Source organism: Triturus cristatus, chromosome 9 (genome assembly GCF_964204655.1).
Source record: "Triturus cristatus chromosome 9, aTriCri1.1, whole genome shotgun sequence".
NCBI classification, from domain to species: Eukaryota; Metazoa; Chordata; class Amphibia; order Caudata; family Salamandridae; genus Triturus; species Triturus cristatus.
In genome coordinates, this window is record NC_140592.1 from 1,041,723,253 (window position 1) to 1,041,748,249 (window position 24,997).

Here is a 24,997-nt window from a genome sequence, read left to right on the forward strand (position 1 = left end):
AGCGAGCAGGGCATGCGTGCTGCAACGCTAGGCTCAACCTAAAAAGAGGAACTGATGTCAGCTTGCATGGTTGATGCTTATATGTGGCTTCTTGTTACCTCATCCAGAGGTGGTGCGGAGTCGACAAGCAGTTTGAAAGCACCTCCTGTTAGCATGCAAAGCTATTGCATCAGTTTCTTACTCATAATGATAATACATGGACTATTACACTTTGTGTGTGTATATATTTATATATCTCATATATACATCTCCATGCAATATAATTAATTTAATTAATAGTTATTACATGCAAAATGTGCACAACATGGCCAAATGTGTATGTGTGTAGCTGGTGTGTGGATCACTGTTATTTTCATATGTATGTACACTTATGTGTGTGTGTGTATATATATATATATATATTTGTAAATATACATATACACACACACACACACACACACAAACACATACATATATATATATACATGTATGGTAATGTAAATAACGCTGGCCCAATAACTAATACACGCACACTGACATATTTATTAGTTAAAGGTTGTATTTAAGTTTATTACACACAGTAGAACCAACTGACACGAGAAAAACACTGTTTACCTTTTTTTTGAAGTTTGATATAGCGTTTTTTCTGCCCGAAGGCACTGGACGCTTTACATAGGCATCAGATTAGGATACACAAGGTCATATTTTTTTTTTTTATTTTTTTTTAGACACAAGGAGAATACGTTATTTCCCCAGAATCACAAGATATAGAGCCACCGTGGGATTACAACCTGGTTTCCCAGTTTCATAGTTGGCAGTTCTTGTCATTAGGTCACATCTCTGTGCCTCACAGATTGCGGACTACAATAACTTCACACATGGAAGACACTCTCCTAATAGTCAAAAAGCCTCTTCAACGTGACTTTAATTTACTGCACACATTTTTTAAAACAAATACATATGAAAACAAATGCCAAAATATAAACTGTACGTGCGGTTGTGCAGGATGGAGTATGCCTCTAATTACCACGCTATTTATTAAGATTGATGAGGGAGGGAATAATCCTTGAAGTGTATTTCTTTCAGTAAACTGAGCAAGTTAATGGTGGTAAAACGGATCCGATTTCTCCTACAAGTTGTGTTTTTAGGTTTCACCTAGACAGTCCATGTGCTGTCTTTGTGAGACTTTTGCTTACAAACAGTGGGCTTACAGCCCACCCATAGCTTGCTACTTGTTAGCGTCAGAGTCACTTTCATTTGCTTTGCTCCTGTTTGTCACAGCATGCAGGTGTCATCTCTTCTTGTGTTTGGCCCTCCCCTGGCGCATGGACCAAGTACTTTTATCCATCCACTGCTCCTGTTTTAGGAGCAACTTTCTTTTTGGAGTTTAAGCACTCCATAAGTGCTTGTGTTTTCAGTCTGTCTCCCATATCCCTGTCCATGTAGCTTCTATTCCCTCCAAACCTACCAGTTTCCAAGCTTCTTCTTCTCTCTCCCACCCCCTAGTCTCTACTTTATGCCACTGCACTCTACTCCACTCTCCTCTACTCTACTGCACTTTACGCCACTGCACTCTACTCTGTACCGCTCTACTCTTCACCCCTCTACACCACTACACTCTACTAGGAACCACTCTATGCCATTGCACTCTACTTTGCACCACTCTCCTCTACACCACTGCACTCTACTCAGCACCACTCTACTCTACTGCACTTTATGCTACTGTGCTCTACTCTTCACCCCTCTACACCACTACACTCTACTAGGAACCACTCTATGCTACTGCACTCTACTTTGCACCACTCTACTCTACACCACTGCACTCTCCGCCACTCCACTCTACATCCCTCTACAGCACTTTACGCCACTGTACTATTCTTTGCACCACTATACTCTATGCCACTGCACACTATACCACTGTACTCTGTGCTCTACTCTTTACTACTCTACTGAACTCTATGGCACTCTACTTTGCATCACTGCACACTACTCTACTCTGCACCACTCTACCCTATGCCACCACGCTCTACACCACTCTACTCTAGGCCACTGCACTCTACACCAGTGAACTATATGCCACTCAACTCTGTACCATTCCAAGCCTCTGCACTCCACGCCACTGCACTCTACCTTGGTCCACTTCACTCCACTGTACGCCACTCCACTCAATGCCACACCACTCCACTCAGTGCCACTTTAGGCCACTCTGCACCGTTTCACTTTACACAATGCCACTCGACTAAGTCACTTCACTGTACCCCACCTCACGCCACACAATTACTCAATGCCACTCCAAGCCCCTTTACTCCACTCTACATCACTTTAATCCACTCTACACCATGACATTCCACTCTACTCCACACAACTCTAACCCACAGGAATCTACTCTATGCCACTCTAATCAACTCTACTCTATGCGACTCCACTCCATGCCAAAGCACTCTACACTATTCTTCTCTATGCATCTCTAATCTATGCCAATGTACCCCACTCTACGCCACTCCACTCTACACCACTCCACTCTTTGGCAATCCACTCTACTTCACTCTATGCCACTGTACGCTATTCCAGGCCACTCCACTCTACGCCATGCCACTCTATTCCACACTGCTGTACAACATGGCTAAATGATATTGGCATAGAAAATAGCTCTCGTGTAAGCGAAATCTTTTGTCTTTGCCAATGCTTGTCATTTCCTATTATGCTCTTGTGCCTTAACCATCTTCGAGAGTCATTATGTCTTTTCCATTTTGCCTGCATGTTTATGGTTTGCTTTTAAAGGAACTAATTATCTGTGCTGGAGCTCACCTTTTCAAGGCTGTCTTCTAATTAGTTGGAAGTTGCAGTCCTTGAGTGGTGATTTACAGTTAGACTATTAGTAATTTTGCTTTTCAGAGGCTTTCATTGCAAATATGTCAATAGGCACCACCACTTATTTTTCAAAAGTTTCTTTTTTAACACAGGTGTTTCTAATTATAACATTCAAACAGTTCATGGACTAATGTCTCCACTGAGGTAATGAAATAATACTTGGGAGTGAATCGTGCACTAGACCAAGAACAATAAAATAAACAATAAAATAAATTGTATAGGTCTCATAGGTTTGAATCTTGATGAAGTTTACTTTTTCTTCTTATTCTTTCATGGTTGACATAATAAATACACATAACGTGGAGTAATAATGACTAAATAAACACTGTTCCAGTCGCTAATCGATCGTGAACTCCAGAAAACGTCCATAACTACAAAATGTAAGTAGAGTAACCTATAGAAGACAACAGGTTCATACCACGGAAGAATCAAACGACTTACTATTCAGACAAGTATTATGGAACAGGAAATATATTCTCATCTCCGGGTTAATGTTTGCTGGTCTCTTGAAAAATGTCTAACAAATGACATGGAGGTCCTGGTGACTCCGGGTCAACGGTTCCATAACCATTTAGACAAAGTTTAGCACTGACTAGATGGGGAGAAGCAGACAGCGGTTTGTATCCATATGGACAAAGGGTGTATTAAACTAATTCTGAATAAACAACACAAGTATATTGGAATTAAGCTACATTTTGATAAGCAACTTAATATTTTTGTTGGGAGCACTGTATCAACTATACAACTGGATCGAGGGGAAAACAGTTCATGAAGCATAAAGAGATTCTTTTCACCATTTAATCTTATCTTGTTTTTTAGCGGATTACTTTCAAGCAATGGGCTTTCAGAAACAGGACTGTAAAGAGGTATATAAAGGATTCCAAATTAACCGCACTTGTAGGCTCATGGATTAAATAAGTCTTAATGAACGCAATTTCTGGAGAACTAATACCGTCAATCAAAACAGCTATTATTTGTTGACCTTTTCTTCTACTCATTTACTATGGAATACTAAGTGTATTTTGTAGTTATTTGAATAATTTTGATGGATTTTAGAAATTCCAAGTAAGTTTTCTTTTTTTGGTAAGTGATCTGGAACATGTGATGATTGTATCGGACTGGATGTATAAATGAGAATACATGGGATGCCTGAGTAGAGAGTAAAATAGCCCTTTAATAATTAATCAGTGATGACATTGGGTATCTAAGCAAAGTATATGATACAGAAGCATTAGTTAGATAAAATGCTTTTCTGCAATGTAATTTTTTTTTAATCAATGTCTAATTAAAATGATTTTTTTCCTTTATTTTGAATGTGCATGAAGTCAATGTATTAAACGGGTAAATTCACAATTTACTGGGTATTCGGCATGCTTTCTTGTAATGGGACAGTGAGGCTACACAAGTGTTTAGGTCTACCATAAGTCTTTTTGTTTTCCTACTGTTCACCCTTTATTTTTTTAATGGTACTTCCAAAGACAACGGAGAAAACGTGGTTGTGAGAAGCACACAAGACATCCTTTACCATTTTTCAAACATCACATTATGAAGCATCTTTCTCAGATATTCCTGATTTGAGCAATAACATAAAAAAAGGTTATCTTTTATACCGTTAAGTCTAAAGGTCAATGGAGTAAAATACAAAAGGTTGCAATTAGTCCAGCTCCTGGAGGCGGGTGCCCTCATTTATTGCTCACGGTCGAGCTTGGGGGGTTAAGCTTCAGGCTGTAGAGAAAGAACAGTGAGCATTTTCCAGTTTCACTCTGCTTTTCATACTTCCTGAGGTTTGAAAAATAGATACCACTGAGTTGGTACCCATAATTATAAAACTTCTGTTAAAAGAGCTTAAAGGCTTATGCCATCAACTATCATATGCAAACATTTATTATTTTTATTGCAAGCACTGGAGGTTGACTGTTCACGTAATTCAGGTGAAGAACTGAAAAGTAAAAGTAGGAGCATTCCTGAAATGGAGAATATTTTAGTAGCCACCAAAATAACAGACAAAAAGTCCAGATCTGTAAACAAACATATATTGACATAACTGGGTGGATGGAAAGTTCCTGGGACAGGTGATCAGAGTGGACAAAAATGGAGCAGCGTCTTGGGGTCAATGAAAAGCTGGGCATATATCGACTGAATTTTCAACTACAGTAAACTTAGAAGTCAGCAGTGCACAGCAATGCAGAGGAGTGCAAAATAATAGATCTGACTCAGGAAAATGGAGTTGCAAAAAAGAAAAAAAAAAAAAAGGATACATGGTCTGATTTAGGGATTGCGGGCCGGTACCATCCACCTCATTACAAGTGCCATAGGATAGAATGGGCTCGTAATTAGGTGGACGGGGTATCCATTGCGTTTGTGACAGAATAACCCATTGGCTTTACTCTGAATAAGATCCTAAATCTCCAAAAACCATCTCTTGTAGGTACCAAATCAGACGCTGACACAAACCTGTTACTTAAGAATGTGGACTTGGTCTCCACATAGCTGTATGCTCTTCACACATCAGTTCCCTTACATGAAGGAGGAAGACTGAAAAAGCCCTTCACGGTCTTTAGAAATATTTCAGTTTTTGGTTTTATAACTCTAGTAATAAAAAAACTATGAAGAGGATGATGAGTTTGAGAAAATGATGCAGCAAAGGAGTTTTTGAATGTGGATGGAAAATATTCTCATTCACTATTTTTAACCTTTGAAATTATACCATTCCATCAATAGACTAAAGACATACTTCCCTTTTCATTACCCTTCGTTTCAAAAACTGTTTATAGAATTTAATACGGAAAAAAGAACAGAAAAACAGATTAGGCAAGTCACAAGTAGAGCATGACCTTATAAGTTAGCATGCAGTTCACCAGATCGGTACCTGAATGAGATGCTTCAACAAGAGGGGTCCTGCGCTAGAACAGGAGATGAGGCGCAGGGGCGTGGCTTCAGGACTGATTGGATGGGCACTGGTTCATGGTGGTTTCAACTCTTGCAAGTAAAGCCATGACCACTAAGAATAGTGTGACGATCTTTCAGTGTTTTTCCAATTGCAGATTATGATTTCGAAAGTGAGGGTTATTAGAAGGTCAAACAGAAGCAGGTTGTTCCATTGATGACTGTCACAGTAGATTCACTAGGATATCCCAGGCACGGCTGAGGAAAGTTCTGTGACTTCCTGATTGAAAGGGTTTTTGAATTCCTTTTTGACCTCTTTTCAGAAACCATAATTCTTAGTACACCCAAACATCCTTCGCATAAAGTGCCCTTTGGTTGATTGACAATGTCAGCTGTAGCCATTTCCGCAAGGCTGACTTTATATTTCTCTGGGAGGAGCGGGCGGTATTCAATAAGTAAAATGAATCGGAATGTATCTGGATCAGCAATCAAGATAACAATTTTTTGTGTAAACGTGGATCGGAAAATCGTATTCACATTTTAATATTAATGTTTATGTTTGAGTTTAGATCCTTAAGACAGTATTTCATTATTTTACAGAAGAAAGTTAGATGAGGATTACTAATTTTGTAGATGACAGAAAGTGTGATCCATCATATTACATAGAATTGGTAGGTTGAGCAGGTCTGGTGGTGAGTTGAGAGTCTAATAACAGAAAGAAATTAAAACTCCATAATATACACCTTCACATACTTTCAACTGAGAGTATTGCGTAGAACAAATTACCCAATCTTTCCACAGACACCGGAAGCCTGTAAAGCCCGGTCCTTGATCCTTTCTCTCTTAACTAACAAACGTTTGGTCACAAGGATGCAGACAGAAGCCCTAGTTGCTCTACTCTAGGCTAAAATACAAAGGTAGGCAGAACTCGAATGCTCTATTTCAGGCAAAGACTGGTTGTACTGTTGAAGCCAGATATGGTTCTTGCCCTAAATAGCAGATTAAATCCACCACACTTTACATTTTTGCACAGCCAGATATACATCACCCCACTTCAGTCCTCTAAATACAAACTGAGGGAAAACTCTTGATGTGTGAGAAGTAGCGCCCGAGGTCAACTTTCTTCATCTCGCTTAAAACTGTTCACAGGTCAATCAATACTGCAGTGAGGTGTTTAACCGTATTTCTACCATGACCAAGGTCGATACTGCAATGCGATATCAAGCTAACGCCGAAAGGCTACACAATCATACCTCGAAGTGTACAAAGATTTATCTCGATTGCTTTGCTATTGAGAAAGTTGAGAGTGGCATGTGTAAGGTAAGGGGAAAGAAATCTTAACCCATTGTAAAAACATTGTTGTATGTTATGGTATATTGCAATGAATAACTAGAGACCTATCATTTTATGATTCCTCATTCTCAGAGCCCCAAAAACTTCTGGGCTCCTTTGCAGTTGCACCTATCCAGTATAGATTTGATCATATGATGCATAACTGCTGCCTGCCCGCTGGCATGTTTGAGGCAGAAAACATGATACACAGGGAGGGTCGGTGACGGAAGCGAGGACATGCCAAAGCATTGTTGCATCAACAACTGTATCCAATGCTCCTCTGTATTCAATATGTCTTGGTTCTCTGGACTGTGGTCTGTATTATATTTTGCCTCTTCCGATCTTGCTTTTGTGGATTTTATGTTGCTTACTGCAGTCTATGTGCACACCAAAGGCTCAAGTATTTCCTGTCAGGAAATTATTGTTACAAGTGCTATATTTCTTTGAAGACTGTTGTTATTTTTGAAAATTAAATTAAATTAAATGAAAAATATACTTGGTACCATGTGAGTGATAAGATATGTGAGCTATGATATATCAAGGCTTACTTTTGTGTGCTGATTGGTGTGCTGCTGTAAGTGCTGCCAATCATGAATAATATAGGTGCTGAATGACATTCTGCTGATGGCAACTGGCAAAAGACCTGAAATTGAGTTTTGCTGAATGTGAATAGAGCATTTTTTTATGAGAATGATGATTGAATAGAGTGAATAGCATCAAGTGTTAAGTATTACGGTACACTTTTCTACTATAACGGATGGGTTTGAGTAGCATTTATTGAGTGGAGTGCAGGAGAAACAAGCATTTGCAATGCAATCGGTCTTGCCTTTGGGACCTTATATGTATTTAGCTAAGCAGCACATTAGCCTGGGTGCTGAAACATCTACTGTTCTTTAACATGGAGGGAAAGTAAGCACCAAACTGCGTGACGCGCCAGGTATGGGAACACATGGAGGGAAATATTGCCTTTCAGTGGGAAATGGTATAGTTCAAAGCTCTGTTTTGAATATAAAAACAGGGCCTTCGGAAGTCTATCACTGAAAATACAAGAGTTGAAAAAAATATTGTCCACGGGTGCTCATGGAAGACAATTTCTATGGACTGGAATCTAGAGGATGCGAAAGTGATTCTGGTATTTCTATCAAGATAGTTAAATAGAGGCAGTTAAACAGAAAAAAGAAGTCCCATACGGAAGCAGACAAGTCCTAGGACTGATCTCCAGAGCCAACATAGTACATACACATAGAAGTATATAATAAGTATATACTAAAGTATATACAAGAGGTCTTGAATGCTCGACCTAAAAATGTAGTAAAATGACCTACGATATGTGATCAGGATGAAATATTGATTGGTTGGCATTTTATGTATGTAGAGATGGGATGGTGTTTATCTGCCTATTGGCCACTGGGGCTGGAGGTAGAGGAATGTCAACAGAGCACCTAAGGCTTTGGATTAGTGGATGTGATGGATTTCGACATACAATTTACAAATTAGTATATATGACGGAAAGAGATTTTGAACATATGTGGGGATCTACATGAACACAAAAAGAACAGACTGCCTACACTAACGAACTAGGTCCCGATCCTAATATGTTTTAGTAGGAAACTCTTCGTAGTTAAGGTCGAAAGCCCTGACCCACCCAATGGGTGGCATTCTTTATCATTGGGCCCCTCCTGGCATCTCTCCTGTGGATGTAAGCTACTACCCTTTAAGATATAGGGGTGTTTTGGGGGATAGTATGTGCTAAATTAACTATACCACTCATCTGGTGTAAGGATGTACAGAGGAAAACATGAATAAAACTATCTCCTAAGTTGCAAAATGTAATTTAATGGGTCTCCTAGTTAGCAGACTAAAAATAGTAGGGAATGATTCTACCCACACCACAAGGTCACATGTGCCTATACCAACCCTATCAACAGGTGTTGGTGGAATTCATCAGCTCTTAAGTCGTCCTCTCTGCTGGTGGTAATATGTGTGAAGTGCAATAAAGAAGAGAATACCTGCAAACGCCTCAGTTATGATAACCGTAGGCCAGTGTTCCTGCCCAATTTTACTTAACAATAATACGTCCCTCTTGTGTATACTGTCTATAATCTCACATGCATCAACTCTCTTATTCAACAGAACTCATTTACTCAACATCCATTACCCATACACTCATGCAATAGAACCTGTGTATGCAAAAACAATTATCCTTTACTATAATCATGTAGTTTTTAATATCTCAATATATTGATCTCTCATAAGCAATCTAAGATTTCATCAAATTAAATACCTTAAAATACAATTCAAGATTTAAAAAAATCATTGTAGCATACTAAAAACAATCCTTTTCTAAAATGGATACCTTATTACACATGTTTCCATATCTGATAACTGATCTCAATTTCAGTGATAAAAGCCATATCATATCTTATTGTCTCATGGGTATATCAATAAAAAAAGTTTTAGCATATCAATACAATATACAATATTCTAAAGTTAAAATATTCCAAATTGTCGACGCAACGTTTTGGTGGTCAATAGCTGGTTTACCTCACCTTCTTCAGGACAAAGAATAGATGCTATCTATAAAATAAATGATTAAAACATATTTCAAATATATTAGCCAAACAAGAACAGTTGTACTTACATATAGCAGGTTCAATGCACACAAACCTTTTCAACCCCCATTTCTATCTCATTCGTCAGTTCTCAAAGTTCCTTTTCCCGCATCACAGACAGAACCTTCCTTCTAATTTATTTGTAACAAAAACCGAAGAGTGGGATAGTCATTCCCTTCAGTGGTTGTAAGTACGCTTCAAGTGAGAAAAATGTACAAATGTTGTATGCTTTGGTTAAATTCATGAATGTGTTCAATTAAATGGTGGCCCACAAAGGAAAGACTCTGCTCTGACAGAGCCACTTTTTAGAGACTTGCTTCTCTAATGGTGGAATGAGTTGTAACGTATTTGATATTATATATACACACTTAAAATTAGATTGTAATTTCTATGCGGTCACTGTTCTCTAGAACAGGCCATTTACAATGAACAGACTAGATATACATACATCTTACTTAAGAAGGGCCAACTTACCAGGGTCTCACTACTTTTGATTACTCAGCTTGACAAAGTTCTAACCCTCGAAATCTTTAGGATTCTTAAACCAACATTTATGAATGATCCACGTGTCTTTTAGTCTTCTTTGTTGTTCCTTGCTTTATATGTTCTGTATCATTGTATCCTTTTATGGTTTTGAAACACTAAAATAAAGTTTTTCTTCACTTCACTTCAGTGAATTTCTGTTTCATCCAACTCTCTCACTGAGCATAGGTTTTGGCAATGCGTGACAGGGGCTGGGACTGTGTCGCCTACCATGCACAGGAATTGGCTGCAGGGTCTTTCATCCCATATTTTAACATATTTGTTTATTTATTTTTGAAGTACCGCAGAATTCCCTCAGTACCATACTTCAAGCATCACCCTGTTGTACCACAAGACCACGCAACTTCACTCACTGAAGCTTGCGTGGCCTCACAGTACCAGTCTCCAAGGAGACTACGGAAGAAGACTGACACTACGAGACTGCGCAGGCTTCACTGACCAAATGTTTCTTGGTCTTGCAGGTCATATCTCCTGCCGAAGGCTACACTGGATTCCACAGAAGTACAGCAGTACTGATCTTTTTTATTTTTGGACCTGGAGAGGAGTCCCTCTGGTCCCATCACAGAAGTGCCAGGGGGTCAGGGTATCCTTATCCTGCCCCATTATATCTTTTTTTTTTTTTTTTTACTAAGTTCAGGAAGCAAGCTCTGAAACCCAGAGTCCTGTAATCGTGGTGCAACATTTTACTTCAGGTTGCGGCTATCCAATCAGATAGGTCTGTCTCACGGGACAGAAATGGCCAATCAAGGAAAAAAGCCCTCTCAAATAATCAGATCGATGTATTTTGTAAAATTCTGATAGCACGGGACTCTCGCTGGACCAATGGTCCAGATTTTATTAGAATTTAAACGCAAATTTCTCAAAAACAGCTGAATGGATTTACACGAAATAACAAAAAGCACGCTTTCATAGTAAAGCTCCAACTTTCTGCCAAATTTAGTGTCATTCTGGTCAGCGGTTTGTTTCTGTTTCACCTCATAACATTTCGTATTGGAATATGGGAAAAGAAAGTTAGAGGACTTTTCTTGGCCCCAGCTTGACAGACTAGCTCAAAACGTTCTAGGACGGAGCAGAGGTAGATTAACTTTTTTTGTGAAGTTTAGTGAAGATTCCTCAAAAGGCACCAACGGTAATAGCAAACCAAAAAATGCTCTTCGGACCTAACTATGAGTACGCAGGTACCACTTGATGAATCACCTTGAAACCTTCCAGGAAGGAGCTGAGAAAGCCTAACTTTAAAAAAAAAAGAAAGTTTTGAGAATAATGACTGTGGGGATGGATCCAAAATGGTGAGTTGCTGTGCATGAAGATGGAGATGCAGTCGCGGCAAGTTTTCATGATGCAATATTGGCCATTAGCGCATGGATGTCAAATAACTGCCTTAACCCCTTGAGTGCCCGCCCCTTTCCCCGCCCTGTGCCGGGCGTTTCATTAGCGGGCGGGGTTTATGACGAGCTGGTCTAGTCATGGGCACAGCGCAACCGCGGCCCATGACGAGACCAGCTCGTCATGGGCACTCAAGAGGTTAAATTAAACTCAGACAAGACTGAAGTAATGGTCTTTGGTAATCTTGCCCCAGGATGGTCTCCGACCTGGTGGCCAGCTGAGCTGGGATCCCCCTTATCCCCGTTAAGAAGACCAGAAACTTGGGTGTCATTTTTGATGATAGATTATCCTTTATAGATCATCCCAATGCAGTGGTCTCCAAATCCTTTTATGTTTTAAGGTTGATAAAGAAATTGTTAACTTTCGTCCCAGTCAGCACTGGTAGAACACTTATCTGCGCTCTAGTTATGTCTAAGGTTGACTACTGCAATAGCCTTCTAATCAATGCCCAAGAAAGGGTTCTTGGTAGGCTGCAGCTGGTACAGAACGCAGCCCCCAGGATACTGTCAGGTGCCCCGAAGTTCAAGCCCATTTCCAATGTGGTGTGACAGCTCCATTGGCTGCCCATAAGAAGAACGAAATTCAAGGCTCTTTGTATTGCCTATAATGCAATTCACAACACTGGACCAGAATACCTGAAGAAAGCTTTTCTGGCGTATTAGCCCAGCAGATCCCTGCGCTCTACAGACGCTAACCATCTGATCGTCCGAAGAACCAAGAAAGCCAACTGGGGTGATTGAAGTTTCATAGTGACCACATCTAAACTGTGGAATTCTCTCCCCCTGCAGATTAAGGCAAACCCCACACTGCTATCATTTAGAAAACAAGTAAAAACATGCTCTTCAAGCACTACGCATCCACCAGCTCTCTGCTTATCCTTTCAGTACATAGCGCAGAGACACCTACGGGTATTTGTGTGCTTTAGAAGTTGTTTAAACAAATACAAAATAAGAAATGGGGTGCAAGACTTGCAATTCCTGCTGCAATTCTCCATTTTTCCGGGGGACCACAGGATCAAACATTTAATTCTTAGGTGTTCAGAATTATGGGAGTTGAGTACACCACACTGGAGTGCGGTAATTTCAGTAATTTCAGTAGCAAAAGCATCAATGCAGTATTTTAGAAGGGTGCTTAATGGAGCCCTGTGTCTTTAATTAATGAGCATTATTACCATTAGCCAACTTCACCATCTAGAATAATGATGAGCAAACCTCAGCAACTTACTCATTATTCCATTATCTTGCACATCAAAAAACTGTATCTATTTCATCCACTAAATGTTTAAATAAATTCCAATTATAATAGGATTTAATATCAAAAAGGTCATTGGCATATGTGGCTCCAAAAACTGGAAAAACTCATCATTATCCAGATTAAATCCACATTGAGTCTTGGCTTTGATGCATGTAAATTGATTAAAAGCTCCTCAACTGAAGATCACCATTAGGCTTTTGAATGATGCGAGTGTAGCAGTGAACAACAAAAAAAACTAATAATTGAGCATTCAGTCCCTGACATTTAAGTAAGATCACAACAGTGAATATGGGAAAATATTCTTCTTCTGCAAACCAGATATGTTAAAAAATTCTGTTTCATAATGTGTTAATTGTACTTTCACCATAACAGATGAAGCGCAAAACAAACTGGCTGAATAATTTTTTCCAAAGAAACACTGTCATAACTTCCATTTTCAGATCAATTTGCCAAAGTCCCTTTCCATATTGCAAATTGCAAACAACATTTCGACAGGTCAAACTAGTTTATGACATCAATCAAGGGACAGCACACGTGAGCAAGTGTTGGTCGGGCATCCGCCAGCAGCAGACCGGCAGGCGACAAGGGAGCTGGGACCAAGGAGGCAAAGAGTGCCACATACAGATAGAGTAAGTAAACTTGTATCGTGGTTGCACCACTTCAATTAAATGCAATCAAATAGTCCACATTGGATCCGTCAAATAATTAAATGTCCTTCTTTATTGTTCATTTTTAATCTTCTTTCTTTTAGACAAAACACAGCCAATGCGTTTCGTTCTCACAAGAGAACTTCTTCAGGGCATATTTGATTTCCGTGAAGTAGTGGATGTAAGTTTTGTAAGTACGCAGTCCTGGTCCAATACGACCTACGCGCCCAGTGCTTTTAATTCAACTTATAGGTTGAGAAGAAGGCTGTTGTCATTCTAAAATCACTGTTAATGTTTTCCATGAAATGGTGATATGATAGTCACTAGAAGTTCCTTAGTCCATAGCTACAACCGGAGCATCACAACAGTACCTGTCGTAGAGACATATCGACCCTGTAGACCGGGGTGGTTCCTTTGGACAGAAGGCGCCGTTGTGGTTCTGCACACAGGAGTATTTCTGGTTCTTGTAACACATATTTTTTGGTAAAATTTCTGAGTTTGGTGCCTGTTGTCAAGTTGGTCCACTGTCCAGTTTTTTGTATATATGCCACATACAGCTAGTCGGTTAGAGATAATCGCCTGCTTAGCTGAGTCAAGGGAGGCGAGGCTGCAGAAGCATCTGGAGAGCTTGTGCTGAGCCCTGGAAGTCGTAATTCTGGTGGACAACTGCTGCTCCGCGCACGGACTGCCCTTTGCCCTTTGGGACCCAGCCAGCAGTAAAGACTACTGGGAGTCCCAGGGATTGGTGAAGTACGTTGGAGTGGTGTGAGACAGCAGATTAGAAAAGGTGGGAAATGGGGGAGATAGACCGAGGGTAGATGGTGGCCTCAGTGCAGCTTATAGCATGATACAGTGGCTCCTAAACACAAGCATCCTCACTCTACACAGGATGGACCAATCTATATACAGGACTAAAACGAGCATCCAGAGCAGGGGCTGGACATGGGACCTAGGGCAGTGTAATAGTAGCTGCAAAAAGATAAAAGACGAAAGGGGGGAAAACAGCACTTTACACCCTGCAGTTTGCAGTAGAGCAAACTCCAATACACATAATTATACGTTGCATAAAAGCAGCATAAGATCCTTTACATGTTTACGGTGTAAAGCCGACTGCCAGTGATCAGGAATCAACAACCTCCCTCTCCAAAAAGTACAAGTGGGCCCTAATAAATAAACATCAAATATCAAATAATTTTGTACAATTTTCTTGAAAAACTGCCCTGGACAGCCGTATAGTTCCCAGTGCGGCTTGGGGCAATGCTCGCCTTTTGATAGAACCCTGGGGTCAAAGAGCCCCTAAAAGAGTCCTAAGCCCATAAGGCTCTTAGTGAGTAATGGAGGCTCCAAGCCTCGCTAAGGCCTGTCTGCCATCAATTAGCTGCACGACTAGGACTTTCAGGGAGGGTGAAAGAAACCCTGATCAACAACAAAGGAGTAGAGGCTTGTAAGATCCAAGCATGCAGGATAATCACAAGGAGAAACATAGCGGGGTAACCCACCTATTGAAACATTTGTTGAATTTATATTAAAAACCAAAGTCTCAAATACATTTTCAGATTGCTATTAGTTTGCCAATGGCTAGCAATAAAATCCTTATTGCATGCCTGTAAGAGAAGTAGTGGTGCATCAAATGGAGTCAATACACCCAAGCCTAATCATCCCAGGAAAGAAATTCCTAAAGTAATCTGTCAGTTTCCCTATATAACGACTTCTACAGTGAAAATGATGAGATCTGGGCATATGGCAAATCATTAGCCCCTCAGACGAAATATAAGTGGAAAAGACAATTAAAGGAAAAACATCTGGGGCCTCTCGAATCATATCAAAGAAAAGGGGTCATGCACACAATAAATATCTATGCAAACTCCTGCCCATCCCAACCGGAGATAACCCAGTTATTGATCAAAGCAATATTAAATCAGCTAAAACAAATTAAGAATAACTGAAGTACTTCAGACCATGGCTCATCAGGCCAATATACCATGCCTACCCAGGAGGATGAGATGCAGGTAGAACATTTTTTATATCCCTTCCTAAATAGCCCTTGATTAACCATTAAAAATCAAATCAATAATACCCAGGTTCAAATTGCAGAAAACACTGCTGCATCATTCTTATTGGCAGTAGAATATCACCTATCTCTGCAAACACATGTATCTCCAACTCATAATCAGCCAATCATGGCTCAAATCACTTCCTCACCCGCTAAAGCTAACATTTCTAATTCTATAGATTTTTTTGATAATTACACTGCACCTTATGTGTGACCCTCACTTTTTAAGCCTCTTGATGCAACTGTTAAATCAGTCAACTTATAAATTAACTTATTCTTACAACGGCAATATGCATAGCAGGCATAGACCGAAGAATTTGAGCCCTTAGATACCTTGATTCACTGGGCAAAAAGTGACAGAAACACCACCAATAACCTGCAATTGCTGCACCATTGTAAATAATCTGGAAATATTACCAAGGATGTTGGATATAATAGTAAAAAGTGAAATCAATTACTAATGTTAACAGCCATAAATATTGTTCAACCACAAATATCCCATACTTCATCAACTAGGATTACGAACCCTTGGGGCAGAACCTAACAACGTAGACATAAAATATTAATTCAATTCTTGTGCATAATTATTTTGAAACTGAGAATATTCCTCTATTAAAAAACCCTACTAATTCACTTTAGACGCTATAATAAATCAAGGACATCGACAATCTCAAACGGACCAAGTAAAATCCCTCTTAAAGAGAGAACAAAAACACCTAAAAATATATTAGATTTTATCTAATTTTTGCTATAGATAATAACATGTACCTTTATTCTAGCACTATTACTTAAATTATTTGTATTGTTGCAACTCTGTGTAACCTCCTTCATTTTATAACCTCAAGGCCACTTTGATATGTGTAAAAATCATTAAAGATGTCTGAACGTTATCCGTGTCTCTTTATTTCATTTTATACACGACTGTCTTAGTAGCTTTAATCATTACTGGAATCTGAGGACCCCCAGTGAATAATTACTGCCATCCAGGGGCTCCTATTTAGTCATTACCGGAAGCCTGGGACCACAACCTAAGCAACTTCAATAATTTGAACCACCAAACAATACACAAATTATGAAATATTTTATTCAATTTACAAATATAAAACTAAATCACAATTTTAATTTCAATAGGAAGGTCGGAGCTTTTCTAAATTCAATTAAGGTAACCCGTCATCCCTACTATATTTTGTATGTTGCACTTGCACTGTCCTACAAATCAATCTGAGGATACCAACTACATTTATAGCCTCCAACTTCTAGTTTCTTCACTTTACAGAACATTTCAACATTTTCAATTTTACATTTTGCTTCTTTATTTATATACACATTATTATTATTTAATTTTCTATGCAGTCGAGGACTGCCTGAGATTGCAACTCGGGTCAGCCCTCTTCAGCCACTGGTCTGTTCAACTGTCCTATATACTTTGATTCCTCCCATCACAGCAAACAGTACGAAGCAGTGGATCATCCCACTTCAGCCATTGGGCTGAGATTGATAGTATTTTACCTGATCACATGTGCACATATGCCTAAAATGAGGTGAACTTCAGTGCTAGGGCTGGTGGCTAATATGTCACATGGCCAATGCTCTTCTTTACCTTTGAGATTTCAATTTTTTAGGCATTCATATGTATTTAATAAGTAGCCGTCATTTAGAGCTTGTCACACAGGGGTACTCCGTGACAAAGCTGGAACAGTACCCTGTCCACCAAACCTATGGTCCACTCGCTCTATTTAGAAATTGAATACCTTCATATTTCTACCGGCAGTGTCGCCGTAGGCTCTGCAGGTGGAAGCTTTACATCAATAGGTGAATGGACTTATGGCTGTCAGTGTAACACCCCATCAGGGGTAACAAGCGCTATATAAACGCAAACGTTTTTCTCTCTTCTATCTCTCCGCTATCCTTCTCACTCCAAATAACTGACTAATATCCACCACTCAAATTACTTTCATATTTCACTATACTAATTCACCACTAATCCTTTATGGGTTTCCGGAGTAACGTGCTACTCGCCATAAAAGGACTTCAACACCCTATTTGGGTAACAAGCGCTATATAAATACAAACCGTTTTCCCTCTTCTATCCTTCCGCTATCCTTCTGAATCCAAATAACTGACTAACCTATCCACCACTCAAATTACTTTCATATTTCACAATACGCTTTTCCGCCTTGTCAGGGGTAGTAAGCACTATATAACTGCAATTACAATAAGATACCTCAGTCCATCCATCCTATTTAGGGAGGACATTCCGAGATGTCGGTATATTTTTTATTCTGTTCTGAATAGACAAGTAAAAAGAATAATACTCAAGTAAAAAAAACATACCACAAACACTGGGAGATGATTGTGTTATTTATTTGGGTTTACAACTTTGGGAGTGTTTTAAAATAAAACGTTTCCTGAACAGGCGTATGACACATGATGGCCCGTGCAAATTTTCAGTACCACCGGAGGTGTTGTGTAGGTGGCTCCTATGAAGTCAAAGAGATGTCGGGCAGGCAGGTGAAGATCTCTAAATAGGACTAGCGGTTGCCTGCCAAAACAGCGGAGGTTATTACCTCCATCCCCCAGGTGGATGGCCGACTACCCACAAAATTCTGAATGCAGACCTTTATCTTGAGGGCTAAGCAATTAAAACACAATAGTGCCTTTTCCTTGCACCGATAAGAATAATATTTTCCCTTGATATGGATTAAAACTAAAAAGGGTTTCTATACATAATATAAGTATACATTATTGCTAGAAAGAACCCATACTATTCTATTGAAGTTATAAGTGATGGGTAATTAATTTTAAAATGTAAAAATGTTATTGCCACATTTAAGAAGAACTATGTTTTCTTTATATTTATGGTATATCAAAAATAACCATTGCACAAGTTTGCTAAGGCCAGACTTGTTGGCTTTCCCAATGCTTCTTTAATTTCTAGTGCCTATTTGGCTTCAAGTTTCCTATTGGTATTCAAGAATCTTTATAGGTTTTAAAGTGTTTAGGTGGTGTCAGTGTACAAAGTATGGGTGCCCGTATGCTATAAAACAAACTCTTTCACCTTAGAAGCAATAATTAAGCCAACAATGAAAGGATGATTTGGTTACCTCTAGTAATGTTCCATGCTTACTACATGCCAAAATTTACAACGGTCATTGTCACGGTGGTTAAAGGAGGTATGTGTTTTGTGCTCAATTACCATTTTGTAAAAATGGTGGGTGACCGTTTACTAGGCAGCAGGTGAAGTCCTGGCATGATGCTGTTCAGTGTTGTCCCTTCCACCTGAACTTTGTGCAGTGTGTTCTGTTTAGAATATATTGCTATTTGGGTCCCATTTATCCAGATGTTTTTGAAATGTGAAAGTAATTCAGCTTCATTAGTGAAGAGAGCTTTAATAATGCATATTCCCTTTTTAAACGAAAGACTGTCATCCTTTTATGTCACAGATGCATTATCCGCCTTTTCACGGTCATTATGATTTTATATGTATTCGCAGCTGGCTAGATATTCATGGAATTTAAGAACAACCACAAGCAGATAATCTGCCATCACATTTTGATTTCTTAGATATACCAAGGAGGATAATAAAGGCCACTGGCGGAGTGTTTTGTAAATGTTGCCAAAGGCCTCAAATGTTTTTATTGGGCCAGATTACACAAACAGGAACATGTTATTGAAAGCAGGAAGCTCAATAATGCAATATACCAGTTGGCTGACTGTACTACAATGAACAGAAACACTATTTTAAGGTATGTTGGTAAGCAGGCGACGATCTAGTGAAAATGATTCCCCTTGTTAATTGCACATTGATCTTCAAGAGAGAGTGAGGCGTTTTGAAGCTGCATTTTCCAAGGTTTAGCTAACAATGGACATTTGATTGCTTGAAATAGTCAGGGTGCAGGTTTTGTTTTCATTTTAGTGGTATACTACTAATTAAACAGAGGGAATGTTTTCATTACTCAAAGGTAATTTCATGCTGCGGTGCAAAGACAGATTGGCAGAAAAGGGAACAATGAAGGTCTAATTTTTCAGGGTCTCAACTGAATGAAATCTAGATTTAAAAGTCTTTCGCACAAAGTTTAGCAAACAAAATCAAAAGTATCACATCATTTCTGTGATATATGGGTTCTGAATCGACTACATGGTTTTCAAAATTGATGTAATCTATATCGTGCCTGATAAAATAGGTTTGTTATAACACGAGCCAGCAACTGTCTCTGGTGACTGTATAGTAACTGTCAAATTGAGAGACTGCTGTACAAGAACCGTGACCAATATCAAAGGGTGCTGCATCCACCTTTGGAACATATCCACATTTGCGAACACTGCCTCAGGTAAGTTGACAGACAACTTCATAGACTTTCTTCGTGTTTTAGGTAGTGCAGCAACGTTTGTGGGGGTGTTGATTGACTAAGATAGTAAGTGCCAGAGGCAACAGTGATTGACTCAGTGACAACCATGACAGCATTCAAACTTTGTTGGAAGGGAAAGATTGAAGATTTCTAAGAGCGTAGCAATAAGTACAAACCGATTTACCTTTATCAGCTAGAAGAGAACAGCTTGGTTGAATGGTTCCTAACAGATCTTGAAGGTGTCCCACAGTTAGCCGTGAGAGAGGAGCTGATGGGGAAAACACAAAAATAAAAAAAAAGTTGTGGACATATGTGGAGATTAGTGTAAAGCTTAAATTCAACTGAGCCCCTAGTAATTACTCTGTGCTACGTTGCTGTGCATCATTATTTTTTGTTGGTCATGTGACTATAAACACGAACCAGCTATAAGAAAATTAATTTAGGACCTGCTCAAAAAAATACAATTCAGTCTGAATGCGCAACAGAACTGAAACTCATTTGGTGTCGCATTTCCTTGGAGAGAGGACCAGGCCCAGCAGTTGTGGTTCAATTATCGATTTGGGGCAGCTACATGGAAGGTATTAAAAACTGAATGGAATGAACACTCCATTTGTTGTGGGTCAGTGGTGCCGTCTTTGTAGACCAGAACTGGAAATGGAAGCAAGCGATACTACTTCCTTTGCAGAAAAAACCTTCTGCTCACCCTATGCTACTAGAAAACTTACGGCCCATCTCACGGTTACCATTCTTCTCCAAAATTGCGGCGAAAGTTGTGAATGACCAACTTATAAATCATATCAACTCGAATGATCTATTCCATCCCACGCAATCGGGTTTTAGAGCCTCTTACTCTACTGAGTCAGCCCTACTTCTTGCAACTGAAACCTTGTGAAAGTGTGCAGATAAAGGACAAACACCTGCTTTGGTGATACTTGATCTAAGTGCAGCTTTTGACACTGTGTTGCATAACCTACTTCTTAATCTCCTGAAAAGAGCACACACCTCTAAAGCACTGTTTGCTATTCATTGGAGAAGAGGAATACCTACAAGGCCACGTGCTACTGCCATAGAATTGTGTTGAACAAAGGCTTGAGCTACCTGCGATCTATGAGTACATCATACATAACTGCAAGTAATCTAAGATCTGTAGGGGCTCACTTGGTCAAGGTGCCAAGAGATCAAAGGGCCAGGATGGGAGCTCGGTCCTTCAGTTATCTTGCAGCCAAAAGGTGGAACACTTTGCCATTGAATTTGAGATCTGAACCTACGGAAAGGACTTTCCTCAAGGGACTAAAATCTTGACTGTTTCGCCCATAAAATAGGGAATATAGCGGTCTTCCTTTAGTGCTTCTGCTCCTCCTAGCTTAAGCATCGCTCTTATTCTCCCCTTTTCTTTCCTTCTTCTTAGGGGGTTAGAATACTAGAGATGGGACACACAGTTGGGTGTAACCAGGCGCTTTACAAATGGTAAGTAAATTAAAAGAATAAAACTCTTGTTCTGCACTAATGTGAAAAATGCTTAGAACTCAAAGAATTTCAGTTTGGTTCCAGGATGTTAATACAATACATCCCTTCCACAGGACTAGGTACTGCTTATTTACCACACTCAGAGGAATGTGTTTAATTCTACTCATCTTGGAAAAAGCAACTATCACTGGAAGGCTGGTTTCATTCAGCCCTCAACTCAGGATCAACTTTAATGCTTTAAAGATGGGTATCACCACAGACTGAGTAGCTAGGAGTACCGTGACAGCAGAATGATGCAAACAGGCAGAATGAGTGGGAAGGATCCTGATTGGGCAGTATCCACTTGTGTGGGGCACAACTCTTCTTGCAGTGCATCGAAAACATTTGCTATAGATGACAAGCAGTGGAATGTAATTAGCAAGGACTTGGGCCTGTTTACAGAAAGCTTCAGGCTTCAATTAGCACATGTTCTACTATCCTGGTTTGATAACACCAACCAGCTGTCTACTTAACAATGGATATGGACTTCCCTGTCGCACAAGTACACCATACCCTACCTGTGGGTGCCAAACTAAAGCTGAATTCAGATCAACTACTAGTAATGACGAACCTCCTTTCAAAGCTCAACTTCTCCAGCAGAGTGCTCCCTCAGTACATTACATGTGAAAATGATGTGTGGCTTTTATCCAGAAGAGGAGACAGGAGATCAGAAAGTCCATACAAGTGTTTGTATATTATAGGTTGACTCTAGCTTGTTTGGCTACTTACAAACAATAATTTACCTGAGTGATAGTCTGCACAATTCTACATAAACCATTAGGCCAACTAATGTCCTCCACTGAAGCAGCGTACTCAAACCAGAAGGGGAAAACTGACACTACAAACTTTTAGCAGGGATTTCAGACCTTTATTTTACAGGCACTACTGTAGAGATTCAGATTCCTGGGCAGATACCCAAGGCGACCAAGCCCTTTTTCAAAACCTCTTTGATATTTATCCTATTTTGGTGCACATAGCTGGTCTAAGGATTTTTCTACAGCTTTACTGGAGATAAGCTAGCCAGTTTATTCAATGTTTATGAGCATTTACAAATTAGGACGATTCCAAGAAGGAAAAGATAATTCCTGAGGCAAGACAGATAGTTCTCGCTTCTGGGAATCTTCATGAAAGTAATAAAGAACCAGTTACCATTCAGTGGCAGCTGACAATAGGATAACAATTCATACAAGATAATGGATCCTATGATGTGGTCAAATTGAACTCAGCAGGGCACTGTGCGGCAGTGGAGTTGCAGGCTAACTAAAGGCACAGTATTCCTTTTTTATGGTCTTACTTGACAGCACAGCTATGTGACAATCACCAGGAGAGGGGCTTTATTGGGCAGACGATGTGGGCTTCAACAAAAAAGTGCTTGCCCTCCACACAGCTGTGATCATTTTGTTTATTTATCCAAATGTCTGAGGTTGACCTTTAAGGAGTACACACATGACATTGTAATGTTATTAAAGTGTCTTAAATAACTAGATAATTTATGATGTTTTCTCTGGTAGCAGCACAGATGGGGGAGGGTAGTCATTAACCTACATCGATTTTTAGGTCTGGCTTGACAGTGCAACCGTCACCTGACCTTTTAACCTTAACCAATATAATTCTACAGTTCTTTGCTTTCAAGCAAACACATATCCATTCACATGCTATATACTTAAATCCGCCAGGGCCGGTCCCAAGCCCAGCTACAAAAGGAGGAGGGTTATGGGTGGGGCTAGCTACTCCACCATGTAAAAAAACATCCTAGCTATGGAAATGTCAACCAAAAGGCACCCTAGCCTTGTGGAGAGAAGAATCTCCTTCACAGGGAGATATAACACCTTGTGGTGAAAGCCACAGATCCCTGGAAACCACAAAGCTGATCCACCAGCTTTTGACCAAGACCATCACCATCAGGACATGGAACATGAGGACCATGTACGAGAACAGGCAAGACAGCCCAAGTGGCCGCAGAGATGAAAAAATACAACCTTGCCCTGGTTGGCTTCAGGGAGACCAGATAGTCCAGACAGAAATCGCTGGCTCCTGGAAGAATGCTGCTGCATTCTGGACACAAAATAGAGAACCTCCCACATACGCAGGGAGTAGCACTGATGCGAACGCCAGCAGCTAACAGAGCTCTGATTGGATGGTAAGCCCACGGCCCCAGAATCATCACAGCGACCTTCCGCAGAAAAAAAAAAAAAGAGATCAACATGAATGATATCCAGTGCTATGCACCTACAAAGGACAGCAAAGAGGAGAAAAACTAAAAGATTCACAACAGACTCCAGTCCATCCTGGAGAAATACCTTGAGCGAGACATCACCATACTGATGGGGGGACCTCAATGCCAAGATTGGAAGCAACAACACTGGGTACAAAGAAGTTATGGGCAACCATGTCCTTAGAGACATGAACAGGAATGATTATAGGCACACAGATTTCTGTGCCCTGAACAGTTTGGTGATAGGCGGTTGTGTATTACCACACAAAAGAAAACACAAGGCAATGAGGGTGTCACCAGACCATTCAACAGAGAATCAGATTTACCATGCCTGCATTGCCAAGATTTCCAAAGGTCCCTGCAGGATGTGACAGCGCTGAGAGGAGCGGATGTGGTGTCAGACCGTCACCTTGTCATGGCCAGGCTAAAACTGAAGAAAGCATGGATGGAACCAATAAACCAACATCAGGGATATAACACAACCCTCCTCAAAGATGCACAGAAACGGAGTGAATACTCAGTCACACTCAGTAACAAGTTTCAAGTCCTGCAAGAACTAGAGGATGACACAGACCCAATAGAGAGCCAGTGGAAGAAGATCAAAGAAACAGTGGCATCAACCTGCCAAAGAGTACTGGGTTCCAAGAAACACCAGTATAAAGAATGGATCTCCTCCAAGACTCTCTGCAAAATCCAAGAGAGAAAGAAAAAGAAAGCTGCAGTCAACACCAGCCGAACAAGACCAGAAAAAGTGAAAGGTCAAGGCGAATACACAAAAACCAACAAAAAGAAGCTTAAGAGCAGACCATCGTAGATTCCTCGATGGTCTTGCCACAGAAGCCCAGGAAGCAGCAAGCCAAGGAAACTTGAAAAAACTCTACGACATAACAAGGAAACTCTCTGGCAGATACAGCAAGCCAGAAAGACCTGTTAAATACAAAGCTAGGAAGACAACCATGGCTAACGAAGGCCAACAAAGATGGGTGGAGCACTGCTGAACCAGCCCATACCGCAGTCTACACCAGACACACAGCTGGACTTGTCATATGACTGCAGCAGACCAACCATGCAGGAAATACAGCAAGCCATCAAACAGAGAAATGGGAAGGCAGCAGGACCTGACAACATTCCTGCCGAGCCAATGAAGGCAGACACTGAAACATCAGTAGACATGCTCTACCAATGTTTGGAAGGATCTGGGAAGAAGAAAAATGCCATCAAACTGGAAAGAGGGATATCTGATCAAGATCCCCAAGAAAGGTAACCTGAGTAACAGCGTGATCTACAGAGGAATAACTCTTCTATCAGCCCAAAGAAAAGTGTTCAACAGAGTCATCCTGATCAGAATGAAGGAACAAGTCAAC

At 40.1% G+C, this 24,997-nt stretch overlaps 1 protein-coding gene across 5 annotated transcripts in view; it reads right to left on the reverse strand.

Moving 5' to 3' along the window:
- Nucleotides 1-24,997, reverse strand: part of BAHD1 (bromo adjacent homology domain containing 1) — a 571,779-nt gene that overhangs the window by 210,671 nt on the left and 336,111 nt on the right. The window lies entirely within an intron of this gene.